This window comes from Pteropus alecto, unplaced genomic scaffold (assembly GCF_000325575.1).
Source record: "Pteropus alecto unplaced genomic scaffold, ASM32557v1 scaffold78, whole genome shotgun sequence".
Classification (NCBI taxonomy): Eukaryota; Metazoa; Chordata; class Mammalia; order Chiroptera; family Pteropodidae; genus Pteropus; species Pteropus alecto.
In genome coordinates, this window is record NW_006443124.1 from 18187599 (window position 1) to 18195674 (window position 8076).

An 8076-nucleotide genomic window follows, 5' to 3' on the forward strand; every position below is an offset into this window, starting at 1 on the left:
AATGGTACAAAAGGATATTTCAAGCAAACGGCATTCAGAGAAAAGCGGGAGTAGTGATAGTAATATCAGATAAAATAGACTTCAAAATAAAAAAGGTAAAGAAAGATACTGAGGGACGCTTCATAATGATAAAGGGAATCAGTCACCAAGAAGACATAAAACTTATTAATATTTAGTTCCCAGGCAAGGAGCTCCGAAATATATAAAGCAATTACTAACAGAACTAAAGGAAGATACAGACCAAAACACTGTCATAGTAGGGGACCTAAATAGCCCACTATTGGATATGGACAGATCATTTAAACAGAAAATCTATAAGGAAATAACATTGTTAAATGACACATTAGACCAACTGGACATAATTGACATTTAAAAAGCCTTTCATCCCAAACTAGCTGCTTATATATTCTCTAGTATACATGGCACATTCTAAGGATTGCCTACATCCTGGGACACAGAGATAGCCTCAACAAATATAAGAAGGTTTAAATTATACCAACCATATTCTCTGATCATAATGCTTTGAAACTAGAGATCAACTGCAAAATGAAAGCGAGAAGAACCACCAATACATGGAGATTAAACAACATGCGACTGAAGAATAACGGGGCAGAGAAGTAATAAAAAGAAAGATCAATAGATATCCAGAAATGAATGACAGTGATAGTATGACATATCAAAATTTTGGGGACTTGGCAAAAGCAGTCATAAGAGGAGGGTTCATATCACTATAAGCCTATCTTAAAGAACAAGAATGAGCCCAAGTAAACAACCTAACACTTCAACTTAAAAAACTAGAAAAGGAAGAACAAATGAGGCCTAAAGTCAGTAGAAGGAAAGAAATAATCAAAATTAGAGCAGCAATAAATGAAATTGAAAACAAAAAGAAATAGAAAAAATAAATACAGAAAAGAGCCAGTTCTTTGAGAAGATTAATAAAATTGGCAAACTCCTGGATAGATTTATTAAGGAAAAAAGAGAAAGGACACAAATAAAATCAGAAATGAAAAAGGGGAATTTATGACAGACACTGCAGAAATACAAAGGATCATACAAAGAATACTATGAAAAAGTATATAACACCAAACTTAATAACCTAGAAGAAATGGACCAGTACTTAGAAAATCACAACCTTCCTAGACTGAATCAAGAGCGAGAAAATCTAAATAGACTGATTAGCAGTATGGAAAATGAAGCCGTCATCAAAAACCAACCAAAAAGTAAAAGTGCAGGACCAAATATCTTCACCAGTGAATTCTACCAAACATTCAAAGAAAATTTGATACCTATTCTCCTCAAACTCTTCCAAAAAGTCAAAAAGGAAGCAGTATTTCCCAACTCATTTTATCAATCCATTGTTATCCTGATACCAAAACCTAGTAAAGATAACACAAGAAAATAAAACTACAGACCAATATCTCTCATGAACACACATGCGAAAATGCTAAGTAAGATACTAGCAAATCGAATACAGCAACATATTAAAAAGATTATACATCACGATCAAGTGGGCTTCATCCCAGAGGCACAGGGATGGTTCAACATATGCAAATTGATTAATATGATACTCCACATAAACAAATTAAAAATAAGAATCATATGATCATATCAATAGATGCAGAAAAAGCCTTTGACAAGATCCATCTATGATCAAAACACTTAACAAATTCATTATAGAAGGAAAGTACCTTAACATAATAAAGGCCATCTATGACAAACTCTCAGCCAACATTATTCTTAATGGTGAAAAACTAAAAACCTTCCTTCTAAGATTAAGAACAAGGCAAAGATGCCCACTATTGCCACTACTGAGGTCCTAGAGATTGCAATCAGGCAAGAGATAGATATAAAAGGCATCCAAATAGTAAACGAAAAACTTAAACTGTCACTATTTGCGGATGATATGATTCTTTATAGAGAAAATCTTAAGAACTCCACAAAAACATTACTAGAAACAATAAGCAAATGCAGTAAAGTCTCTGGATACAAAATCAACTTTCAAAAATCCCTAGTGATCCTATACTCTAATAATCAAGTGTCAGAAAAAGAAATGAAAAAAAAATTCCTTTTCTAATTGCATCAAAAAGAATAAAATACCTAGGAATTAATATCTATGAAAAGAAATCGAAGAAGATAAAAAGAAAGGGAAAGATATTCTGTGTTTTTGGATTGGAAGAATCGACGTAGTTAAAATGACCATATTACCTGAAGCATTATACAGATTTAATACAATCCCCATCGAAATCCCGTCAGCATTTTTAAGAAGAAATACAACAAAGATCATCAGATTTTTATGGAAGCACCCTAGAGATTGCAACCAGGCAAGAGAAAGATATAAAAGGCATCCAAATAGTAAACGAAGAACTTAAACTGTCACTATTTGTGGATGACATGATTCTCTATATAGAAAATCCTAAGGACTCCACAAGAACATTACTAGAAAAAATAAGCAAGTACAGTAAAGTCTCTGGATACAAAATCAACTTTCAAAAATCCCTAGTGATCCTATACTCTAATAATCAAGTGTCAGAAAAAGAAATGAAAAAAAATTCCTTTTCTAATTGCATCAAAAAGAATAAAATACCTAGGAATTAATATCTATGAAAAGAAATCGAAGAAGATAAAAAGAAAGGGAAAGATATTCTGTGTTTTTGGATTGGAAGAATCGACGTAGTTAAAATGACCATATTACCTGAAGCATTATACAGATTTAATACAATCCCCATCGAAATCCCGTCAGCATTTTTAAAAAGAAATACAACAAAAATCATCAGATTTTTATGGAAGCACAAAATCCCCAAATCGCTGATGCCATCCTGAGAAAAAAGAACCAGGCTGGAGGCATCACTCTGCCCGACTTCAAATTATACTACAACACGACTAATTAAAACAGCATGATATTGGCAGCAAAGCAGACACATGAACCAGTGGAACAGAATCGAGAGTCCAGAAGTAAACCCATATTTATACGGGCAAATAATTGTCGACAAAAAAGCCAAAAACATGCAGTGGAGAAAGGAAAGTGCCTTCAATAAATGATGCTGGGAAAACTGGAAAGCCACCTGCAAGAGAATGAAAGTAGACTGTTGTCTATCACCACACACCAAAATTAACTCAAAATGTATTCAGGACCTGAATATAAGACCTGAAACAATAAAATGCATAGAAGAAAACTTAAGAATTAAACACAAGGACCTTGGTCTTAAAGAGGATTTTATGAATTTGGCCTCAAAAGCAAGGGAAGTAAAAGAAAAAATAAATGAATGGAACTACATCAAACTAAAATGTTTCTGCTCAGCAAAAGAAATCAACAAGATAAACAACCATCCGAATGGGAAAATATATTTGCAAGCAACATCTCCAATAAGGGTCTAATATCCAAAATATACAAAGAACTCATACAACTCAGTAACAACAAAAAAACAAATGATCCAATAAAAAATGTGCAGAGGACCTAAAAAGACACTTCTCCCTAGAAGACATACAAATGGCCAACAACTGTATGAAAAGATGGTCAATATCGCAAGTTATTCTAGAGAAATGAAATCACAACCACAATGAGATACCATCTCACACCTGTTAGAATAACTATAATCAACAGGACAAGTAATAACAAATGTTGGAGAGAATGTGGAGAAAAAGGAACCCTCATACATTACTGTTGGGACTGCAAATTGGTACAGTCACTATGGAAAACAGTATGGAGGTTCCTCAAAAAACTAAAAATTGATCTACCATGTGATCCAGCAATCCCTCTACTGGATATTTACCTCAAAGACTTGAAAACCCATATCCAAAAAGATATTTGCACACTGATGTTCATAGCAGAATTATTCACAGTGACCAGGACATGGAAGCAACCTAAGTGTCCTATGATAGATGATTGGCTAAAGAAGCTGTGGTACATATATACAATGGAATATTACTCAGCCATACGAAGAAATGAAACACTGCCATTTGAGACAACATGAATGGACCTCGAGACAATATGCTAAGTGAATAAGCCACACAGAAAAAGTTGAAAATCACATGATATCACTTATATGTGGGATATAAACCTAAAAGCCACAAACAAACAGGACAAACAATCAGAAACTCATGGACATGGACTATAGAATAGAGGTTACCAGAAGATAGGAGAGAGGGAGGAGTGGGGAAATAGATGGGGTAAAAGGGGTTAAATATGTAGTGACATAAAGAAATCTAACTATGGGAGGTGAACACACATATATGCCTTACTGTTAAAGTTTACAACTGAAACTTATTGGATCTCATTAACCAATGGCATCAAAAAAATTGATTCGTTAATTTGAAAATTAATTAATTGATTAATTAATTAAAACTTTCAGTAAACGAAAAATATGGGAATTTTATTATCTTGATTGTCAGAAACACCTATAATTTATGTCTAATTATAGAAATATCAACATGGAGAACCATCTGAAGCCTAAGTGAACAAAGTACTATAACTAAGGATATAAAGAAGAAGCCATGTCAAGACTGGTAGGAGGAATGGACACAGGAATGGGTGGCCCTGCAACCACATGTGGTGGTTAAAAATCGGCAGGGATATATTGGATGCTGAGATCTCCAAATGAGGAGTGAGGGATCCCATGACAGAGCTCCAGACCAGGAAGAGGAGCCCTGACAACAGCTAGTACTCTCTAGGTCCAACATGTTGTCATAAATGACAAGATTTCATTTTTATGGCTGAGTATTATTCTATTGTATATATGTACCCTAATTTCTTTATCCAATCATCTCTTGATGGACACTTGGGTTGCTTCTATGTCTTAGTTACTATGAATAGCGCAGCTGTAAACATAGTGGGGCATAGATCTTTATAAACTAGTGTTATAGTTTTCTTTGGATAAATACCCACAAGTGCAATGGCTGGGTCCAAAGGTAGTTGTTTTTTTAAATTTTTGAGAAACCTCCATAATATTTTCTGCAGTGGCTGGACCAATTTACAATCCCACCAACCATACACAAGAGTTCCCTTTACTCCTCATCCTAGCCAACAGTTTTTGTTTCTTGATATCTTGATGATAACCATTCTGATAGATGGGAGATGATATCTCATTGTGGTTTTAGTCTATATCTCTCAGATGATGCATTATCTTGAGCATCTTTCCATATGTCTATTGTCATCTACATGTTCTGTTTTAAGCAATACTTGTTCAGGTGACTGCCCATTTTTTAATTGGATTGTTTGTTTTTTTGTTGTGGGTAGAATGAGTTCTTTATACATTTTAGATTTTAATCTCTTATCAGATATACTATTGGCCAATATCTTCTGCCATTTTATAGGATTTTTTAAAATTTGCTGATGGTTTCCTTTGCTATCTATAAACTTTTTAGATTGACATTGTCCCATTTGTTTATTTTTTCTTTTGTTTCCCTTGTCTGAGGAGATATATTAGAAAAGAATATTACTAAGAGCAATGTCAAAGAATTTACTGCCCCATTTTTCTTCTAGGATTTTTGGTTTTGGGTCTTACATTTAAGTCTTTAATCTATTTTCAGTTTATTCTAGTAGACTGTGTACAAAGGTAGTCCAGTTTCATATTTTTGCATGTATTTGTCCAATTTTCCCAACATCAGTTATTGAATAGACTGGCTTTACTCCGTTGTATATTCTAGATACCTTTTTCATAGATTACATGACCATATAGATGTAGATTATTTCTGGACTCTCTATTCTGTTCCATTCATCTATGTGTCTGTTTTTATGCCAGTACACTCCTGATTTGTTTACTACAGCCTTGTAGTATAGTTTGATACCAGGTAACATATACCTTCAGCATTGTTCTCTTTCTTAACATCATCATGACTATTCAGGATCTTTTATGGGTCCACATACATTTTTGGTTTATTTGTTCTAGGTCTCTGAAAAATGGCATTGGTATTTTGATAAGGATTGCATCAAATCTACAGATCACTATGTGTAGTATTGACATTTTAGTGGTGTTAATTCATCCTAATCATGAGCATGATCTATGCTGTCACTTATTTGTTTCTTCCCCATTTTTTTTTAATGACCTATAAGTTTTCAAGCACAAGTTTTTTACCTGTTTGGTTAAATTTATTCTTAGGTGTATTATTGTTTTTGATACAATAGTAAGTAGGCTTGTTTTCTTAATTTCTCTTTCTGATAGTCATTATTGGTACATAGATATGCAAACAATTTCTGAATATTAATTTTGTATTCTGCTACTTTACTGAATTCATTTATCGGTTCTCACAGTTTTTTTTTGGGTTAAATCTTTAAGGTTCTCTCTATATAGTAACATGTCATCCAGAAATGATGACAGTTTTGATTCTTCCTTTGCAATTTGGATGCCTTTTGTTTCTTCTTCTTGTCTGATTGCTATAGCTAAGGTTTCCAATACTGTGTTAAATAAAAGTGGTGAAAGTGGACATCTTTGTGTTTTTCCTGATCTTAAGGAAAACATTATTAGCCTTTCCCCATTGAATGCGATTTTAGCTGTGTGTTTGTCTTATATGGCCTATACCATGTTGATGTGTTTCCTCTATTCCCACTTTGCTGAGAGCTTTTATCATAATCTAATGTTGCATGTTGCCAAACACTTTTTCTGCATCTATTGATCTAATCTTTCAATTTTTTAATATGGTGAATCAGATTAATTGATTTGTGGTTATTGAACCATTCTTGTGTCCCAGACCTAAACCTTCCTGGTCGTGGTGTATGATCTTAACATATTGCTGAATTTAATTTGCTAATATTTTGTTAAGAATTTTTGCATTTATAGGCTATAAACCTATAATTTTTTTTCTTATTCCATTTCCTGGTTTTGAAATAAAGGTAATGGTCGCCTCATAAAATGACCTTGGGAACCTTCTCTCCACTTGTAATAGGTTAACTAAATAGAAAAAATGTTAATTATTCTTTAAATATTTGGTAAAATTTACCTGTGAAGCCATTCAGTCCAGTACTTTTGTTTTCTGAGAGCTCTTTGATTACTGATTTGATTTCAGTTCAGGTTTTCTCTTTCTTTGTGACTCAGTCTTGGATAATTGTATGTTTGTAAGAATGTATCCATATCTTCTGGATTGTCTATTTTAATAGAGTTTGCTTGCTCAAAGTGTTTTCTTAGACAACTTTGTATTTCTGTGGTGTCTGTTGTCACTTCTTTATTTCACTTCTAATTTCCTTATGAGGATCCTCTCTCCTCTTAATGAGTCTGGTTAAAGGTTTATCAATTTTGTTTGTCTTTTCTGAGAATCAACTCTTGGTACCTTTGATATTTTGTATTGTGTTTTTAGACTCTATATTGTTTTTATTTCCCCTCAAATCTTTATTATTATTATTTTCCTTCTACTCACTTTGGGTTTATTTGTAGTTCCTTTTCTAGTTCCTTTAGGTGTAAGGTTAGATTGTTAATTTGAGATTTTCTTCTTTCTTAAGGTGGGCCTGTATTGCTATGAGTTTTCCTCTTAGGACGGCTTTCTCTGTGTTCCGTCGAAATTTTGGGTCATTTTTTTTCATTTGTCTCAAGATATCTTTGACGTCTTTTCAGATTTCACTGTTGTTCATTTTGATTGTTTAGTAGCATGCTCTTTGGCTTCCATTTGTGTATGTATTTTTCAGTTTTCCTTGTAATTGATTTCCAGTTTTATACCATTGTGGTCAGAAAAGACACTCGATATGATTTCAATTTTCTTAAATTTAATGGGACTTGTTTTGTGGTCTATCTAGAGACATGTTTCATGTGCACTTGAGAAAAAATTAATATTTGGCTGTTTTGATGTAAAACATTCTAAAAACGTCAATTAAACTTATTCGGTGTAATGCACCTTTCAAGGACGCTGTTTCCTTCTTGATTTTCTATCTAGAAGATCTGTCCTTTGATATCATGGGGTGTAAAATTCCCTACTGGGATTGTATTACTGTATCTCTCTTCCTTTATGTCTGTCAATATTAGCTTTATATATTTAGGTGCTCCTATGTTATGGGCATAAATGTTTCCTAAGGTTATAGCCTCTTGCTGGAGACTATATGGTAAATTGGTAAACTGATCCCTTTACCATTATGTAATGTCCTTCTTTGTCTCT